Here is a 22,083-nt window from a genome sequence, read left to right as displayed (position 1 = left end):
TATTTCCCTTTTTAAAGCAACTCTTGTTTGCTTTAAACCACCCTTCCCCTCCTCCCCCCAACCCCCCCAGGCTGGAGGAGAGGGAGACTCCTACAGGTCCTATAGGAAAAGCAACTGGCCCCACTTGCAGAGTGCTGAGGACATGATTATGTCTTAGTACAGACAGAAAGCACAATAACACAGATCATCAGGTTCTGTTGCTTTTTTGCCTCCCCCCGCCCCTTAAGATAGATGCCGTCATCCATCCAAACAGGCCCAGGTGTCAAAATCAGAGGCTGCTGTTTCAGTTTTCCACTCTGATCCATTCACCCTGTGGGTCTTTTGGTCAGGTCACTTCCCCTTCTTCATGTGCCTCTATTTCCCCAGGCAGTGAAATGGTGCTGTTGGCCCCCATCTCCTTCCTGGAACGGGCATGAGGAATTGCTAGCAGGAACGACAGCAGAGCACTTTGGGGAAAGTGCTTTATAAATGCTTAATGATCTTTTTGATTAATCAGAGAGAAACTCATGTGCTCTCAGGCAAAACCTTGGATCAGGAGCCAGAGCATCTGGGCGGCTGCACTCCTTCACACCCTGATCTTGCTCCATGGGCCATCATTTCTCATTTCCACTGGGGCGAGTTCACAAAAACAATGTGACAGATTCATACCCGGAGGAAGGGGAAACTTCGGAGAAGGTGGTATCTTGACCTAGGAGGGAAAAGCGAGCACTGGAGTAGGAAGAGTTTGGGCATACAAAAACATTTCTCTGCATTAATCTGTTGAACCTCTGCTGCTCCTCATAACATCTTTGGGTTGTATGAGAATTCACTCAGTTTCTTTATTAGATTCCTAGGAAGGAGGCATCTCAGTCATTGCTATTGCAAGGCTTGTCTTATACCTGGGCAACAGGCATTCGCTTGTGTGATTTGAATTGAGAGGTAGCAGGAAGACTCCCCTTCCTTACCACTGTGACACTTGTTGCTGTATATATTTGGAAGTAATAGGCTAAGGTAGGATTTGAACTGAGGTTTTGTTTTGTTTTGTTTTTAGTGAGGCAATTGGGGTTAAGTGACTTGCCCAGGGTCACACAGCTAGTAAGTGTTAAGTGTCTGAGGTCGGATTTGAACTCAGGTACTCCTGACTCCAGGGCCGGTGCTCTATCCACTGCGCCACCTAGCTGCCCCAGTTGAACTGAGTTTTGAAGGGAGTCATGGAAGCCAAAACGCGAGGAGGTAAAGAGAGAAAGCATCCAGATATGGGTGTCACCCAGAGAAAATGTACAGAGATGAGAGGTGGAGTAGAGTGTCTGAGCAATGACAAGTAGACCAACGTACCTGGATCAAGAGAAGGGAAGGGAAGTGTAAAAAGACTAGAGAAATATAAAAAGGGACCAGGTTGTAAAGAGTTTGTTAAGAGGAGCTAGAGCCTGCGACTCCAGTAGCTGTCAGTAGGTAAAATTTGGTAGTGCCTTGGGCAAAGGTAGATTGGTCAACTGGCAGTGCTTTCTCCAGGTGTGGGTAAAAAGAGATGGCAGAGGTTAGTTAGACCATGACATATACGTACATGCACACATGCATGCGCGCACACACACACACACATGCACTCACACATGAAGACACATGGGACACACATGCATGCACATAGACACATCTGTATAATGCACACATGATGCACATGGTATGTAAATACATGTGTATATATGTACACATGCATATGCATATGTATATATGTGTGCATACATATATACACATATCATACATACTTGCTACTTTCTTGTGGTAATATTTTTATAAAATAGCAGTGTAGATTATTAGCCCATCTCTAACTTCTAATGTTAGCATAATATTTTTTATAAAATAAATTTAAAGTAAGATTTAAAGAAATATAAACATCTAGGTATAAATAAAATTTACCTTCTTAATGAACTTTGATTGTTATTAGCCACTATTTAATCTATCCTTCATTCTCCTTACTGAAGACAAATCGTTAATTTTCTCTAGTCAGTAGTGCTTTGGATATCGAAACATCCCCTCCCCATCCAGTGGCCCTGCTTTGTCTACAGCTTTGGACTGTCCCATATACTTCCACCAGCTGTATCCTGTTCTAAGCACTTTGAAAATTCAGAACTCTGTTATCAATGGAAGTGAAAAAGCTAAGTCTGGAGTGCCAACTGTAAGAGATATTGTAGGAAAGAATCATCCTTCAGATGGAGTTGGATTAGATAGTGCTAATGTTCACGCTAGAATTTTCTCTTCCTGGAAATGGCTAAGCCAGCATTTTCCTATGGACCTAATTTTTGCTGGATTCCTGATATTCAAAACCAATTTTATGTGGTCTCTTCCTCAAGACAATAAACAATATGTGATTAATGTAATTTAAAGTAATCAAGAAAGAGTAGACTCACTGGACCCAAGTTCTTCGATCCTAGCTCCTGAAGTACAGTGCCAGAGGAATTATTATTTTTAAAAGTTTTCCTTCCACCTTTGATCCTACTTCTGGCCTCTGGAGCCATAAGTCTGATTCATTCTTTTTTTTTTTTTTTTTTTTTTTAGTGAGGCAATTGGGTTTAAGTGACTTGCCCAGGGCCACACAGCTAGTAAGTGTTAAGTGTCTGAGGCCGGATTTGAACTCAGGTACTCCTGACTCCAGGGTCAGTGCTCTATTCACTGCACCATCTAGCTGCCCCACCACAGTGTCTTTATGAGATAGCTCTCTTGCCCCCAAGACCAATGCCCTCTGTTACTTCAATTTATGTTTCCATGGTGTGGTCTTGAGGCTCCTTTACCATCCCAGTTTCCCTCCTCTGCAAGATCTTGAGCCCAAAAATGTTGTTGTTATTTTTCTTAATAACCAAGCTCATCATCAAGCACAATAGTCCAGATATCTGACCTGAGCAGAGTACGACTATCACCTCCATAGCCCTGCACAATACAGCTTTCAATTGAATTAACAATTTTGGTTCCCATCTGAACCTCATATTGAGTTTTGTTTGTTTTGTTTTTGAGGGTTTTTTGTTTGTTTGTTTTGCTGGGCAATGAGGGTTAAGTGACTTGCCCAGGGTCACACAGATAGTAAGTGTGAAGTGTCTGAACTTGGATTTGAACTCAGGTCTTCCTGAATCCAGGGCCGGTGCTTTATCTGTGCCACCTAGCTGCCCTCATATTGAGTTTTCAATCCACGATAGCCCTCAGATCTTGTTCACATGTATTGCTTTTTAGACATGAATTTCCTCTCTCATAATTAGTTTTTTTAATTCTAAAAATAAGACCTTATAGTTATCCCTGTTAATCTTTTTATCTTTTAAATTTGCCCCAAAGTTTTAGCCTGTTGATGTCTTTTTGGATCTTGATTCTGTCATTGAATTTGTTAGCTATCACACCTAGCTTTCTGTCATCTGCAGATTCAATTAAAATGCCATTTATTTCTTAATCCAAGTCATGGGCCAGAATATTAAGCAGTATGTGGTCGAAGAATGATCCTAGATCTACTCTCTCTGACAAAGAACAATTAAGGACTGTGCCTCGGGCCTGACCTTTCAACCAATCACAAATCTAGTGGACTGTGTTCTTTGTCTACAGTACTATAACAGTACAGATATCTACAGTATCTCATCTTTTCATCTTACGTACAAGAATAGCATGAGAGACTTTTGTCAAATATTTTTGCTAAAATCTAAGGAAACTGTATTGACAGCATTTCTCTGATCTCCTAGTTTAATATATCTATCCAAAAAAGAAATGAGGTTAGTCTGGCATAGCCTGTTCTTAATAAATCCATGCTGGTTCTTTGTGATCACCAATTTCTTCCCTGAATGTTTACTAGTCATCTCTTTAATAATGGTTTCAGAGTTTCACTAAAAATGAAAAAACAAAAACCGAACAAACTCTCTGTTCTGTCATTTGAAGACATTACTTTTTCCTTTTCCTTTTTTTTTTTTTTTGAAAACTGGAATTTACCCTTTCTAATCCTGTAGCACCTCTTCCATTCTCCATGACCTCTCAAAGGCCACTCGAAATGGTCTTTGCAATTACATGCTACGGTTTCTTCAGTGTCCAATGATATCATTTTTTTCCCAGAGCTCAAGGACCTGAACTTAATAAGAGCAGCTATCAATTTTCTTACTGTCTCCTTGCTTATCATCTCCCCATTACCCATTTCTCTTTTGTCCTTTACAGTTCAAAGATAATCCTCTTTGGTAGAGAAAAAAAGAAGGAGAGTCAAAGCTAGGTGGCTGTTCCTTCTCTCCATTGTCTCTTTTCATCAGAGCATCGGCTAAGAGGCAGCCAGGTGGCACAGTAGATAGAATGCCGGACTCAGGATCAGGAAAAAATGAGTTTACAAACTGCCTCAGTTAGCTCTCTGATGGTGGACAAGTCATTTAACCTCTCTCAGCCTGAGTTTTCTCATCTGTGAAATGGGAATAATAATAGTACTTATCTCACAGAGCTTGCATGAGGACTAAGCGACATAATATATGTAAACAAGCCTTTACAAACCTTAGAGCACTATATAAATGCAAGCTATTATTATGATTATTATCTCTACTTTCTCTTCTTCTATCCTACTCATTTCCTCAATGTAGATACTTTTTTCTTTTCTTTTCTTCTTCTTCTTTTTTAAAATATCCTGTGGTTTATGAGAACACTGTTTCTGGCATTGGAGTACCTATGTTCAAATCCTATCTGATGTTTTATTACCTGAACATCCTTGTGCAATTCACTTAGTCTCTCTATTCATCAGTTTTCTCATTTGTAACCTAAGCAAGCTAGACCTGATGTCAGCTGAGGTCTCCTTCAGCTGTGGATCTGTGATCTTAAGATCTCTTTTTACCATCTCTCATTCCTTGCCAGCCGTAGGTCATTCTGAGCTTTAGTGATCTACTTATAATTCTTACTGGACAATGCCACAGATTTGTTGTTGTTTGGTTGTTGTTGTTGTTGTTGTTATTCCTCTACATCCTACTCTTGTTTCTCTTTTCTGTATGTGCGTATGCTTTTTAAATTGAGTGACTGGTAAATGTCTAGTTCATCCACATAAGTATCTTTAGACAAAGCCTATTTTTTCCCTTCTCATTGCTTCTCTTTGTAGTTTCTGAATTCCATTTCTAAGAGCATCTGATCCAATGTGGACAGCATTAGACCATAGGATCCTAAATCCTTCTTTGTCCGACCTTTTGGAAATCTGTTCTCCCAAATTCTAGTCTGTTTTTCTGGCCTTCCTTTCCTCTTCCATCAAAGATTCTAAGATGGAATGGTCCCCTGCTCATAAAGGTCCCCACTGTCCCACTTCATCATCCAGTCCCTCCCTCTTGAGAACTAGGTTGAGAACAGCGGTCCCCTTCATTTCTCCTTCCATTTACACTAGGAGACAATTGCCATTAAGGCAAGTAAAGAAATCATTAGCTTCTTCCCTTTTCAATAAATCAGCAAGCATTTATTAAGTGCCTACTATGAGCCAGATATTATGCTGGTGCTGGAGATAAAAAAGGCAAGAAAGAAATGAAATAACCCCTTTACTCAAGAAGATTATAATCTAGTAAGTAGTAAAAGCATATATGTAGGTGCATATATTGAAATATGTATACATATGTCGATAATGTAAAGAAAAGGAATATACCTTCTATGTGCTGGTGATACAAATACCAAAAATGAAATAATCCCTATTTGCAAGGATCTTATGTTTAAATAGGACAATAAATACTTATACAGTTATCCCCTCCCCATCTTGACTTTCCTGTTGATGGTTTTCATGTAACATGGGTCGACATAAGAAATTAAATGGGAATTTGGGGGGAGTTTTGCAGAAGCCACAGATGACACATGAAGGCCAGCAAACACAGAAAACATTTAGAAACTCAGAAATGCATAAAATATATGTATAGTATTGTATAATCTCAACCCCAATTTACAATAGGGTATTGTAAACAACCTATAAAAGAAAAAGAAAAAATTCAGACTACTTCTCTGGTACAAAGAGAGAGCCAACTTTTTTTTGTGGATTTTCCGGATCAGGCAACCCCGCCCCCCCCCCCATTCCCAACTCCCATGATGTTAAAGGGATAATTGTATAAGGGTATAAAGAACAGACAGGAAGAGAATGAATAGAAATGAATACAAGGTAAATAGATAGGGGAGTGGCATCAGGAAAGGCTTCATGTCATAGATTGTTCTTGATCTGTGTCTTGAAGGAAAAGAAGGATTCCGTGAGGCAGAAGTGAAGAGTGAATGCATTTTAGGTCTGAGGGATGGCCAATGCAAAGACCTGGAGACAAGTTGTGGAGTGTTATGCATGAGGAAAAGAGAGAGATGTCCATTTGGGTAGATTGCTGCAAGTACAAGGGGAAATATTCTACAAGTATAGCAAGGTTATTGTGGGAAGGAGGGCAGAAGCAGCGGAGGGATCAGGGAAGGCTTCAGGCAGAAGATGGTATTTGAGCTGAATGCTAAAGAAAGCTGGGCATTCCAAGAGGTAGCAAAGAGGAGGAAGGCTGTTCTAGACCTGGGAGAGAGCCAGAGCACAAGGAGGTCGGAAATAGAGTGTGCTGGGAGAGGAACAAGGAGGCAGTCTGGCTGAATTGTAGGGAGTGTAAAGGAGAGGGATCTATAAGGAGCCTGACAAAGGAGGAAGGGGCCAGGTTGTGAGGAGTTTCAAATGCCAGACTGAAGAGTTGATATTTGATTCTTGAGAGAGAGAGATCCAGTAGATCTCCAGATAATTGAAATCTGGTCTCACTTATCATTCCTCCTTGAGGGAGGGGGTGGGACTTGGGATGTCTTTCTGAATTCCTTGTCCAGTTCTTCTTTCTGTCCAGGTGGTCTGCATGACAATGTGCCTTCTCTCTCTGCCTTGCCTCCATTTATCTCCATTCAAATGTTTTCCTTACTGGTTTCTGGGTCTCCTTTCAAGACTATATATTCTTCTTCTTCTTTTTTTTTTTTGGAAGGGCAATGAGGGTTAAATGACTTGTCCAGCATCACACAGCTAGTAAGTGTCAAGTGTCTGAGGTCAAATTTGAACTCAGGTCCTCCTGAATCCAGGGCCAGTGCTTTATCCACTGAGCCACCGAGCTGCCCCCAGGACTATATACTCTTAATGTATTTAAATAAAGTGCATGCTTTGAGAACTGTCCCCTCCATACTGTCTCCTAATTCTATAGAAGAATATCTCCCCTTTAAAAGAGGGGGAAGACCTCTTGCAAACAGACTAATAGTGTAGGAGGGAGAAGCCATTAAGCCCTTTCACATGTAGATATAAGCAGTGGTCAGTTACCTACTGGGAACCATGGTTCCCCAATTTCAGTTACCTCTCTCCCCCAACAAGCTCTGATTAACTTTTTCCCTGGGAAACCCTAGGAACTTCTGAGTTGAATCAGCCGTGAGGAGAGATCAGGCAAAGCTCAGCTACTGGGGGCTAGATATGGAGCGGATCCAGGCAATGCTATCATCTGCTCTGTGGGAAAGCAGGCTGATGTACTCATTCTGTGGCCTGTTTTCCCCTTAACAGATGCAAGAAAGGAGCCCAGAAAAGGTCAGAGATAAATACAGCGCTCATTTGTACTGCATATTCAAAAGGACTCCTCTATAGAAAGACCCAAAATATATGTGTGTTCACTCAACCTTTGCCTGTCAGCCAGAGTATTCCAGATATGGAAATGACAGAAGAACCACTGATGAAATTTTTTGCCAGTCCATGAAATAGTGGAGCATAAAAAAGAGCCCCAAAAAGGGAGTATACTTCTCACCGGACCCATCAATCTGACTAGGGAAAGGGAAGCAGTAGGAATGGCATATTAGCTTGAGAAATCACTCCCAGAAGGGAGCAAAAAGTTCATAAGTAGAATGCCAAAGAGAAGGAAGAGAGGTGAAGGGGGGAGGAGAAAGAGAGAGATTGAGAGAGAGAGAGAGAGAGAGAGAGAGAGAGAGAGAGAGAGAAGAGAGAGAAGAGAGAGAGAGATTGAGAGAGAGAGAGAAGAGAGAGAAGAGAAGAGAGAGATTGAGAGAGAGAGAGAGATTGAGAGAGAGAGAGAGAGAGAGAGAGAAGAGAGAGAAGAGAAGAGAGAGATTGAGAGAGAGAGAGAGAGAGAAGAGAGAGAAGAGAAGAGAGAGATTGAGAGAGAGAGAGAGAGAGATTGAGAGAGAGAGAGAGAGAGAGAGAGAGAGAGAGAAGAGAGAGAGAGAGAGAGAGAGAGAGAGAGAGAGAGAGAGAAGAGAGAGAAGAGAAGAGAGAGATTGGAATATTGTCATTGGACGCGGCTGGAATTGGAAGCAGTCCAAGTCCTCATCATGGCTGACATCCCCGCGCATAATCAGAAATTCCTTTCAATTATGTGGGAAAAGTCTCTTTGCATTGTCAGCCCAGATGCCCCCGTGAAGAAATAGCATGAAATGGGTCTCAAGAAATGTCAGCGTGGGAGCGAGATCCGATTGCCAATGGCTTGGTGTGGGGAAGAGATATGAGAGGGAGGGGCCAGATGGAGCAATCTGTTTTCCTCAGGAAACAGAAAGAAATTCACACACACACACACACACTCACACTCACACACACACACACACACACACACACTCACATACACGCACACACACATACACGCAAAAAACTTTACCTCCTGGCTTGTCAGTTTGTGTCTCACATAATCTCAGCCTCCCTCACAGTCTTATTCCCTAGTCCACACAGCAATTCTTTCCCTGTAGTCTAATATTCAGTCCTATATGTTATGTCTGTAACCTGTGTTTTCCAGCCATATTCCAGAGGACTGCTCCCTGATAGAGTGCTGGGTTTGGAGTCTGAAGACCTGATTGGTTCAAACCCTGAACCCAGTACTTACTATTTGACCTTGAATAAGTTGTTTCCCTTCTCTGGGCCTCAGTTTCTTCATCTGAAAAATGAGATTAGACTAGATGATTCCCCCCAGATACATTCCTGTCCTAAAGGTCTATAATTCAAAAAAGAAAAACACCTTTACTATTTCTCAAACATGACATACCTTCCCACCTTTGTACCTGGGTTATGTTGGTGCCTCTACCTGGTATGTTTCCCCTCTTTTTCACCCGTCCAAATCCTACACATCCATTTCAGAGTTCCTACACTTGTTCTGTACCACTCCCAAGGCACAGAACCATACACTGCCTTGTATTGGAGTTATTTGTATCACTCATCTTATCTTCCCCACTAGTTCATAAGGGCAGAGACTGTTACTTATTCACTTTTTTTTTAATCCTCCACACTTCCTAGTATAGTGCCTTGTACATAACTGCTGCACAGTAAATATCTCTTGAATAAATGAATACATGAATGAAGATAGGATAACCATTTTGCAGATGGATGAGATGAAGAGGCACTGGGAAAAGTCAATTGTAAGCTTTCAATACCTCAGTCTCTTGCTTTTTCCTTTATCCAAGGTCTAGTTTTCCCTACTAGATAACAATGCTGCTGCTTGCTCTAGAAGTCAACTTATTGATGACAATGAATAATAGAATGAAGTTTTGAAACTGTAATAGTTGATTTTTGTACAGAGTCTTGCCAATTAAAGTGTGTTATGTAGATTACCTTATTTTGAAACCATAACAGTCCTGTATGTTATCAGGGCAGATATCGCCATTTTACAGTTGAGGAAACTGAGGCAGACAGAAGTTAAGTTACTTGCCCAGGGTCACCTGGTTAGTAAGTATCTGGGGTTGGATTTGAACTGAGGACTTTCTGATTTCAGGCTTAGCACTTGTAACACCTATAACTGCCTCAGATTATGTATTAGAAGCTGGAATAGCACAAGTGCCATTTTAAAATATAAAAACCTTGGGCACCTAGGTGGCACAATGGATAAAGCACCGGCTTTTGATTCAGGAGGACCTGAATTCAAATCTGGCCTCAGACCCTTTGACTAGCTGTGTGACCCTGAGCGAGTCACTTAATCCTCATTGCCCACCAAAAAAACAAACAAATTAGCAAAAAACAATAAAATATAAAAACCAATCTTAGCTAGTTTTGACACCAGGCCATAGCTCACTAACCATTTTTTTTATAGATAGGGAAACTGAAGCCCAGAGAAGTTAAGTGACTTCCTCAAGGTTACACAGGTAGTAAGTAGATCTAGGATTCAAACCCAAATGACTCCAAGTGTTGCCCTCCTTACACTGCATGATGTTATTCCTGTTCTGATCAACTTCCCAAAGAAGGATGGGAAGGATGCATCTAGCTGGAGAGAAATGCTGATGAAAAACCTTGCAAGTCTATGATAAAGTCCCTTTAGAAGTGAAAGCATAGAAATCCTGTTTTTAATGGTATAATGTTAGAGCTGCTAGCAGAAAAAGCCCTAGCTTTAAAGTCAAAACTTCATTTCTGCCACACAGGGATCCATGGGACCTTGTTAGATCTGGTCCCGATTTTTTAAGCAATTAGCATGCATTGCTTAATAAGTTGATGTGCTCAGAAGCTCAAACTTTTGTTTCCTCAGTCACTTCATCTTTAACCCACCACAGGCAAGTGATTCAGTTTCCTCATTGGTAAAATGGGAGAGACAGACTAGGTCTCTCTAGTCTCTAAATGCATCAAGTCCAATTCTCTAATTTTACAGATGAAACAAATTAAGGACAGGGCCCATCTGTATAAGCCCATCTAAGAAGGAGCATATGCCATCAAGTTGCCCATCACTCAGCACTCCATGATCATATGGTGTTTGATATTTTTTTCAAAGTACTATTACCTCCATTATAAAAAAATGTGTCTTGTTCAATTTTTGTGCTATTTTATATAGATGGCCACAGAGAGGGCCCTGAGGCCCCATAGATCATAGGATATAGAAATAGAATCAATCAATCAACAAGCATCCCTTAAGCACCTATTATGTGCCAGGCCGTATGCTAGGCACCAAGAAATACAACTGAAACTGAAATTATCCCTCTAATCAGTTACATTCAATGGGAAGGGGGATAGGTAGGAGGAGGGAGACAACAAGGTCATATGTAAACATATACAGAATAAATATAAAAAGAATAAATACAAATAAATAAAAAGGAGTTACATACAAGAGAGTTTGAAAAGGTAGATATCATTAGCAGTTGAGGGAATCAGGGAAAGCTTCAAATATAGTGGCACTTAAGCTAAATTTTGAAGGGAGGAAGCAATTTTATGAGACAGAAATGAGGGGGGAGTGCATGGGTGGAACAGATAGTGCAAAGGCAAAGAAACAAAGGAGATGAAATGTCTTCTGTGAGGGGAAAAGAGAAGGCAAGTTTACCTGGACCAGAGCTTATAAGAGGAGGAGAAATGTAGAATAATATTGGAAGGGTGACTCAGGACAAGAAGGAGAAGGGAATAAGCATTTATATAGTGCCTACTATGTGCCAAGGTAATAAAGAACTTTAAAAGCCAAAAGAGCTTCTATTTTCTTCTATAAAGAATATGAAGTCGCTGGAATTCATTCAGTAGTAGAGTGACATGATGCTTAAGGAAAATCACTTTGGGAGGAGTGTGGAGGATGGAACTAAGTGAGGAGAGATATGAGGCAGGGAGACCGAGTCGCAGGTTATTGTAACAATAGATGAGAAGTGATGAGCATCTGAACTATGGTATTAGATGTATGAGTAGAAAGATGTAGTCAGATGTAATAGATGTTATGGTGGTAGAAAAGGCAAGATACAGGCACTGATTGGATATGTGGGGTGAGGGAGAGGGAAGAATCTAGGATAATGTCAAGGTTATGAGCCTGGATGGATGCAGGTGCTTTGGACAGAAATTAGGGAAGTTTGGAGAAGGGGAAAATATAAGGAGTTCTGTTTTGGACATGTTGAATAAAAAGAGCCCAGAAATGGAATCCACATCCTCTAGAAAGTGTTCTTTCCATTATGTCGGGGCTGTATTAATAAACAGGTAAAAAGATAGACTACACTAGAGTCCTCTCCATCTCATGTTTGGGATAGTAGTGGGGAGCTAGAAGACCTTGGTGTGAATCTCAGTTTAACTTCTTGATTGTAGAGCCAATTCCTATCTCTGAGCCTCAGTTTTCTCATCTGTATAATGGGGATGAGATGAACTACCCTGTCAATCTTGTAGGGTGGTTGTGAGGATCAAATGAGATAATACATGTGAAAGAGTGTTCAAAAATATAAAGCAGGAGACAAATAAAAATTTATAACTCAAAAGGCAATATTGTGTCATGCATACAGAGAGATGGCCTTGAAGTCTGGAACACCTGAATTCAAGTTCTATCTATGACACATTCTGGTCATGTGATCCCAAGCAAGGCATTTTAACTATCAACACCTCCAGGCAATTCTTATTAAATATAATTTGCAGAGCATGTAACATTCTACCTTGATTGAAGGTATTTCCTTAGGGGAGTTTCTATGGAAGTGAAATCACAGATTCAGTCCAAAATTCCAAATCCAAATTCCATTAATGCTAGTTAATTCTTTCCCATATCAAACCCAATGTATGTCCATAACAATTAAAATCCTACTCTTCCCTTATCTCAATACTTCCTACTCTTCTGGGACAATTTAAGTTCCATCTCTTCTATAAAGTCTTCCTTGACAAATCGATGTCTCTTTTCTATTGCAACTACCATTGGCACCCCCATTAGTTATTCATTCATTCATTCATTCATTCATTCATTCATTCATTAATATATATTTATTTGCTTATTCATTCATTTATTAATATATTTATTCATTCATTCATTCATTTATTTTATTTCTTTGTTTATTAATTAATTAATTTATTTGCATGGCAATGAGGGTTAAGTGACTTGCCCAGGGTCACATAGCTAATATGTGTCAAGTGTCTGAGGTCAAATTTGAACCCAGGTCCTCCTGAATCCAGGGCTTGTGCTTTATCTACTGAACCACCTACCTGCCCCATTATTTAGAACTTGATTATATATTGAGGTGTATTGGTGTCATTTTCCTATTGTCTTCTCTTTCTACTAGCTGGTAAGATCATTAAAGATAGAGCCTGTGTCTTCTCTTCTTGTACCTCACTTCCCCTCACCCTCCTGACCCCAGCACCATTTCCAGGTTTATATGTGAGGTTAACTCTTGGTAAATATCCTAGAAAAGCTTACCATGATGTTTCAGATGTTCCTGAACTGGAAGGGAGGTTGGACCATGTAATCTCTAGGGGCCCTGATGACCCTAAGACTTAAATCCTTAGATTTATAGCATCAGTTAGTGCTAGAAGGACCATTAGAGATTAACTTGTCCAACATTTCTGTTTTATAAATGATGAAACTGAGGCCCATTTCCATGCCTCATCATGCCATTTGAACGCTGATGGTCATCCTCATTCCCATCCCACTAGCACATTGTACTCTGCCCCAGGTGTCAGACTCTGATAAGTGAGCTCTTGCCTTATTTTTGCCACATCACTCCACAGTGGCTATCTGAACACCTGTACCTCTCCAACTTCTCTAGTTCCCACTCTGTTGTCTTCCTCCATTAGACTGCAAGCTCTTTAAAGGTAGGGATTATCTCGATTACTTGCATCTGTATGCCCAGAAATTAGCATGATGCTTGGCACATAGTAAGCATTTGATAAAGGTTTTATCTAGCAATACAACCCAGAGAGGTGGGTAACTTCCAAGAACACGCACATAGTTAGTAGAACTGGCACTAGAACCCAAGTCTCTCCAATTTGAGCCCTCGTTCTCAGGTAGTTTGGGTTACTTCTATCTCCTCCTTAAACTCTTCTTCCTGATAGTTCCAGTTCCTTTCTTCTTTCCTTAAACAAAACAAACCCCTTTAATTACCTTCACATCTCCCTTCCATAGCCTGCATTTCTCAATTACTCTGGGTTTTCAGGAATTTTAAGTGATACATAGCATTCCAATTGAGGACATTGTAAAATGGAACTCATCAAGGGTATAAAAGCCAATTGAACTGTTTTAATATCATCACAATATTCTGCACTTTCCAAATATCTCTGCCTATCTCTTCTCCCCACCATCACCTCCAGGAAAAAGAGCCAGTATCCAAATACTAATGGTATTAGGATGTTGAGATCAGGGCAATTTTGTATGATGAAGTCACTGCTTTATGGCACCTTCATGGGGCATAGCTGTGGCAAGGTAGATGAAATGCAGTTTGCATTCTTTTCTATTTACCAAGGTTCCCACAAAGCAAATACCAGTTCCTGATTCATGCTGAGCCTTTGCCCTCCCTGACCCCAAATCTTCTGTTTGCCCCCCCGGCAGTGATACATGAAGTTAACCATTTCCTTATATTGTAATAAGGTCGTTGTTGTTGTTGTTGTTGTTGTTGTTGTTCCCCTCCATCACCATACTACTGGTTACTTCTGACCACTTCAAGGTCTTGGGCAGCTCAGACAACCACACAAAGAAAAGGGCTGTCTGAAGGGGTTGACTCAGCCCAGAGTCTCCATCTGCCCCTGTGTAGTTTGCAAATAAACAACCTCTCCACTGGAAGAAAGAGCAAATAGTACATAATTGGCAATCTGCATAATGACTGGTGCGTCTATGCAAATATAACATTTGGAATAATCTATTAATATCCTGGATGTGATGTCTGTGGGCCACCACTTCACATGTTAAGGAGACAGATCCAAATCTTTTCCGACTCTTCTTAGGACGGAAAGGCTGAATGACAACCTGCTGCCCGCTCTTCTGTTCTGGTGGCAGGAATGCGCCTGAATTTTGCTCCTTCCAGAGACCATGCCTACCTCTCCCTCCCTCTGAATTCATGCCTAACTCTAATAACCTCCAGTGCCTGGAAATACAATCTTTAAGTATAAGAGAGTCTCTCTCCCTCCATTATTCTTCCTTCTATCCTGCCTATTGATTAGGTCAGATTAAGCCTACAGATCAAACAGAAGTAACTTCTATGATTGTTGAACGAAGCTAGGTAAATAGGTCGTGCTGGTAGCCCATCACCCAGTCTGACTCATCCGTCCATCCGTCCATCCATCCATCTTTCCATCCATCCATCCATCCATCCATCCATCCATCCATCCATCCATCCATCCATCCATCCATCCATCCATTTATTGAGCAAGCTTTTATTAGGCACCTACTAAATTCAAGGCACTATCCATGGGGTTGCAAAAGACAAAAGTGAAATAGTCCCTGCCCCTTCAGGAGTCTATGGGGCTGATTAATTAATTAATTTTTATCTAATTCAAATTTAAATGCTTTTCCAGAGTTCCAAGCTATACCTGGACTCTAAACAACCCACTATGTTCAGGTACATCATGAAAACCGTGTTTTAGTGATTGTTCTCTTTGGACAGCAATGAGTTACTTTAGATAGAGACACAGACTTACTAAAATAATTTTTCTTTTCTCTAAAGGGAGCTTCTTTGGCAGAACATTAGGAGGATAGCTATGCCATTATTTTCCTCAGCAGTAGGGATTGGTTGTATGGAATCATCCATAGAACTATTCCTGACTCACAGGCTCAGCCTTCTCCAATTCATGTTGTTAGAATGTAAGTTCCTTGAGAGCAGAGACTGTTTCTTTCATTGCTTTTCTATCCCTACAGGGCTTGACATATAGTAGGCCTTACCGATTGATCTTTCATTTCACCAAACACTTTTAATTATATTACCCAGACACACACACACACACACACACACACACACACACACACACGCACACACACACTCCTATTACCTAGTTACCTTTATGACTCATTGGTGAAACAGTAGATTTAAGGCTACTGGTTCTGTTTGTGTCTTGGGACCAAGCAGCCAATCAAACCTGTCAGTTGTAATATGGCAGAATATTATAACATTAATAACACAATTATGTAGACCTGTACTGTTAACATAGTCTCTCCCCTTCTATAATACTGTGGTGTAGACAGTGAAAGTACTGCTAACCCCATTTTACAGAGGAGAAAATAGAGGCTCAGAGATTTTAAATGACTTGCCTGTGGCCATACAGCTAGTAAGTGGTGGAGCTAGCCAGATCTTTTGACATCACCTCCAATGATTTACAACTCATACTTGAGGAGAACTGGATGGAGTCAGAATTCTAGGACTCTGAGTTCTAGGCTCAGTTTTGGAGCTAATGTATTCATATGACTTCAGGAAAGTCACAGAAATTCTTATGCACATGTTTTGCATGGTACGAATAGAAAACTGTGTGCTAGTGAGATTTTTCTTAGTGTAAATATTAAATCTGAAATTATATGTGCATGTATCAAAATACTAATTTGAATATCTCATGTGATAATAGTAATATATTCATAATTGTAAAGTAGTTATGAATACACATGCATATATAAATTTATATATGTGTGTATATATAATTTTCTCTATTTTGTGCCCAATTTCCAACCCCCTTTTTATTCCTAGTATATTTCATGCCCCATGGCAGCTAAGTAGATAGAGTATTAGGAAGATCTGAGTTCAAATCCAGCCTCAGACACTTATACCTTTGTAAAACCGGGCAAGTCAACCTTTTTCTGCCTCAATTTCCTCAATTGTAAAAGGGAGGAGGAGTGAGAATAGTGCTGAACTTCCAGGCTTATTGTGAGAATCAAATGAGATAATACTTTTAACGTGCTTAGCATGGTGCCTGGCACATAGTCAGTGCTTAATAAATGTTTGTTCCTTTCCCTTCCCCTGTCCCTCAAATCAGCCTTAGATGGTATGGTCTAATAGAAAGAACATTAGATTTGTACTCAGAGAAACCCCTTTGAATCTCAGTTCTACCTACCCGAGTGATTTTGTGCAAGTTACCTCACTTCTATGGCCTCTGTGTTCTCACCTATAAAATTAGATGACCTCTGACTTTCTGTCCAGCTCTCTGATCCTCTGGTTCTGTCAATATATTTCAAGCCCTAAAGTGTTCCATGGACAAAATATAAGACAAAATAACCTCTGCCTGCAAGGGGCTCGCAATCTGCAGAAAAGACAAAGCATTTGAGAAAAGTTAACTAGTAAAACCAGAATGAAATAGCAAAATGATACTTCAAAGCAACATAACAAGAAACCTTTTATAACAATACAAGGAATGACTTACTTCATAACCACCTTGTGTGTGTCTGGTTTTGAATTAGGAATATAGGAATGATAATCTCTGTTGCTTGTTGGGAGCTGATAAAAATGCAAATTTTTAAAAAATTAAAAACAAAACATGGGGCAGCTAGGTGGCGCAGTGGATAGAGCACCAGCCCTGGAGTCAGGAGTACCTGAGTTCAAATTTGGCCTCAGACACTTAACACTTACTAGCTGTGTGACCCTGGGCAAGTCACTTTAACCCAATTGCCTCACCAAAAAACAAAACAAAACAAAACAAAAAACATGGACTTCATTTTAAGGGAGGCACTCTGTAGTTCAAGGACCTGGGGGAAACTGGGACCTCTTCTTTGGGCTGTCATCAATGCCTTGCATAGACTAGAGACAATGAATTTTAGGGAGGCAGATGTTGACTCAATAGAAGGAAAAATCTCCCAACCCTTATAACTATTCCCTAACTGAATGGATTTTCTCCAGAGGCACTTTTAGTTCTTTATTCCTCAGGTCCCAGAGAAGAGGCCAGATGACCATTTGTTACAGATCAGATTCATGCCTCAGATAGGGACTAGACTGGATAGAAACAAAAGAAACTTTCAACTCTGGGCTGCTATGATTTATGATAATTAGTTTAGGAAAGCTGATGATCTAGTCCAACCAAGAGACTTTTAAGGTTCTTTCCAACCATAACCTTTTACGATTCTGTGGTTCTAAGTATATTATTGAGCATCTATCCTAGGGATTGCAAGGGAGTGCATGAGAAGAATACAGCATGTTTCCTGACCTCAAAAAGCAGTCTGGGGGCAGCTAGATGGCGCAGTGGATAGAGCACCGGCCCTGGATTCAGGAGTACCTGAGTTCAAATCTGGCCTCAGACACTTAACACTTACTAGCTGTGTGACCCTGGGCAAGTCACTTAACCCCAATTGCCTTACTAAAAAAAAAAAAAAAAAGCAGTCTGATTAGAGAGACAAGATACACGGAAGTGAAGTGGAAAACAAAACAAAGCACATATAATTAAATGTTCTATGGTGTGGGTTAGTGAGAATGGTGATTTTTCATATCGTCTTTGTATTGCCAGTCCTAACACAGAGCCTGGTGCACGGCAATGATACATGTTGGTGGAACTGAACTGAAATTAGATTATAAGTATTATCATAGTTCTGCAAAGGGAGGAGGAGCAGTCCCGTGATCACTCAGGGAAGGCTTCTTAGAGGAGGTGAGGCTTAAGCCCAGCCTTGAAGCATTTGCCGTTGTGGGATATGTAAAGAAAGAAGTGAGAGAGTGTTCAAGACTTGGTGCCTTCTGGAAGAGCCGCTCCCTGGTTCCTTCCCTCCTCAGCTGGTTTTCATTTCTAGTGCCTTCCTTCTGAGAGTCCCTCTCAGTGACACTGTATGCAATGTCTATTTTTATGGACACACATATGTACACAGTTGCTTACATGTGGTTTCCCCTATTAGAATATCAGCTTGTTCAGGGAAAAGATTGAATTTTCGACCTTCTCTTTATCCCCAGTGTTTAGCACAGTGCCTGGGGCATAGGAGGCACTTAGTATATGCTTGTTCACTGACTAACTGTAGGTAAAGACCTAGGCAAAGGACTGAAAAGAACAATTGGAATTTATATAGTGCTTGAGAGCTTGCAAAGTGCTTTATGCATATCATCTCTTCTGAGCTTTATCACAAGCCTGGGAGGGAGTTACTCAGGTTGTTATTATGGGAAAATATATTGGCAGTGTAGACAAAATAGCATCAGGAAGTTCTGAATTTTAATCTAGCCTCAGACGTTAACTGTATGATCCTGGACAAGTCATTCAACTTTTCTGAGGATTAATTTTCTCAACTGTAAAATGAGGGTAATGCTACTATCTACCCCACGTGGTCAATGTGAGACCCAAATGCAATGTATGAAAAGCTCTGTAAATCTTAAGAGCTATATAAGTGTGAGTGATTATTAATATGACTCCTATGTTACAGGGGAAAGTCAGACAAGTGATGGACCTTGCCCAAGATCATTCAGCTGGGAATCCTGTCTGAGGCAGGATTCAAACTCAGGTCTTCCTGACTCCCAAGTCTAGCACTCCTATCAGCAGTGCCATGGCAACAAGCATGCCATGTGTCAGGATAGGGATAAGAGCAGGAAGAAGCAGATTATGAAGAATAGTTAGTTTGGTTGTTTTTTTTTTTGTTTTTGGTTTTTTGGTTTTTTTTAGGCAACGGGGGTTAAGTGACTTGCCCACGGTCACACAGCTAGTAAATGTCAAGTGTCTGAGGCCGGATTTGAACTCAGGTACTCCTGAGTCCAGGGCCGGTGCTTTAACCACTGCGCCATCTAGCTGCCCCATGAAGAATAGTTAGTAAAGCTGACTATATAGGGGTGGGGTCAGAATCTGACTGAGGTCAGAATATATCAGCTGACTATTTACATATGGGATTTAAACCTCTGACTCTGACCTCATTACTGATGTTCATTCACCAAGTAAGCTGATTAGTATGGGGACTGTGCTAAGGCAGGAGACATGAAAGGGGAGTCCTTTTGGTGGCAAAAGTACATGCCTGAGACGCTAACCTTAAGTAAGGAGAGAAGGGGAAGGGGCTATCATTCCTGTTGCTGAGACTGGAGACATTTATGCGTGATGTTTTGAGAAAGGAATGGTAGGTGATGATCGGAGGAAGAACCATTCATTGCCAGTCTCTAGAGAAAGACTTTTGGAGACCTTTCTTTCAAGGAGAGAGTTAAAGCCTTGAGTGATATGGATCATATAATATTATGTTAAGATATTATAGTTCTATTATACATAATGGCATTATATATAATATTTTATAATCATATCACTACAGTCCTGGAATGAGCATTCAAGATTCTCTAATAAAACCCCCTTATTTCACCAAAGAAGAAAATGAAGCCTACAAAAGGGAGTGAATTGACTTGCCTTAAGTTACACAGGTCTTCTTACTCCAAATCCAATAGTTATCTTTCTATTGCACTGTGGTGTTCCTTAGAACTCCAGGTTTAGAAGGAATTTTAATCCAATCCAGATAATATACAAAGGTTTCTCCACATACGATGGTCAATAGAGGTGGACAGGGACAGACAAACCAAAGACTGTGAAACAAAAGTTTATTTTATTTTAAAATGTAAAAAAATTTCTTAGCTCACTTGCCATACAAAAATGCAACGGACAGCCTTAGTTTGCCAACCCTTTTTAGGGGAAAAGTGTCCTAAACCAGGGTTCTAGCCAATTTAGTTTAATTCAGTAATATTTCCTGTCTACATTTTCATTGACATTTTTCTAGACATTATAGGTGTTGTTGTTCAGTCATTTCAGTCATGTCTGACTTTTGTGACCCCATTTGGGGTTTTCTTGGCAGAGATACTAGAGTGCTTTGACATTTTCTTCTCCAGCTCATTTTATAGATGAGAAAACTGAGGGAAAAAAGGTTAAGAGAGTTGCCCAGGGTCACACAGCTAGTAAGTGTCTGAGACCAAATTTGAACTTAGGAAAATAAGTCTTCCTGACTCCAGGTCCCCCACTCTAACCACTGTGCCACCCACCTGTCCTATTATAGGCAACACAAGAATATAAACATATACACTATATTTCTGTTTTTTGTTCTGGCCTTTTGTTTTGGTTTTGTTTTGGGACCAGACCTGGAATTTCAATAGTATCAAAAATTGTCATTTCTCTTCTGCCAATAAACGTAAATATCCACTCTGTTGCTTTTAGTCTTGGAGAGATAGCTTGGAGTGAGGAGTGAGGAGTGGCTTAAGTGACTTGCCCAGAATCACACAGCCTGTATGTTTCAAGAGGTAGAACTTGAACTCAAGTCCTCCTGACTCTGAACTCTCTATCAACTACATACTTCTTCACCATGCTTCTGTTAATGTCACCAAATGTCACATTATCTTTGTTTTACAGCCATGTCATCATGTCATGTTGGCTTATACCGAGCTATTGTCCAACAAATCCCCCTAAATCTTTTAAAATATAAGTTGCTATTAATCCTAGTCTTCCCCTTCCTTTATTTTTGTCATTGACTTTGTTTGTTTGGTTTGTTGGTTGATTTTTTTGCAGGGCAATGGGGGTTAAGTGACTTGTCCAGGGTCACACAGCTAGTAAGTGTCAAGTGTCTGAGGCCAGATTTGAACTCAGGTACTCCTGAATCCAGGGCTGGTGCTTTATGCACTGCGCCACCTCGCTGCCCCCTGTCATTGACTTTTTAAACCCCAAAGCAGGACTTTACATTTATTCTTAGACTTGGAAAGGTGGAAAATCAAAAGAGTTCTTTATCAATAAACTCTGTGACCTTCTACCAGGCAGCATGGTACAGTGAAAAGGGGATCTGGATTTGAAGTTAAAGGACCTGGGTTATATCTGGGCTCTTCCACTTGCTATCCCTGTGACTTTGGGAAAGTCACTTTGATTCTCTGGGACTCAGTTTCCTCATCTGTAAAAAAGTAAGGTCTTGGGGGCAGCTAGGTGGTGCAGTGGATAGAGCACCAGCCCTGGAGTCAGGAGTACCTGAGTTCAAATCTGGCCTCAGACACTTAACACTTACTAGCTGTGTGACCCTGGGTAAGTCACTTAACCCCAATTGCCTCAGTAAAACACAATAATAATAATAATAAGGTCTTTCTCATTTCTAAAACTCTTGTCATGTAGCATGTGTCTTCATTTCCTCAACTGTCAAGCAAGGGATCAATTACCCCACCACCCTCTCTGGCTTGTGTGAGGATCAAATGAGATAATTAGATGCAGAAGAGATTTTAAAAGTTAAAAGAGCTGCATGGAATTTTAAATCATCAAAGACACCCATCAGCCTCAAGTCCTTAGGCCTTTGAGTTGGGAGTGTATGTCATACTCGACAGACTCCTTGCCTCCAGAGGAGGAATCTGTGAAAACGTACATGTGGCTTGCCTTGTGGGCTCACAGCTTTGAGATCTGGAGTCTACTGTGCTGCCCTCACACTGTCATTCCAATGAGCCACCACCGCTGCCACTGCTGCCTGTCTGTCACCTTCTGGGAAGAGATGCTATCTCTGGGTTGTGTCAGCCTGATAAAGTTGTTGTTGAAACCCTTCCTGTTAATCTGTCCCCTCCGGGCCTGTCCATTGCTTCTTGCTCATTAAACAGTTA

This window comes from Dromiciops gliroides, chromosome 1 (assembly GCF_019393635.1).
Source record: "Dromiciops gliroides isolate mDroGli1 chromosome 1, mDroGli1.pri, whole genome shotgun sequence".
Lineage (NCBI taxonomy): Eukaryota > Metazoa > Chordata > Mammalia > Microbiotheria > Microbiotheriidae > Dromiciops > Dromiciops gliroides.
Note: the sequence above shows the minus strand (reverse complement) of the source record.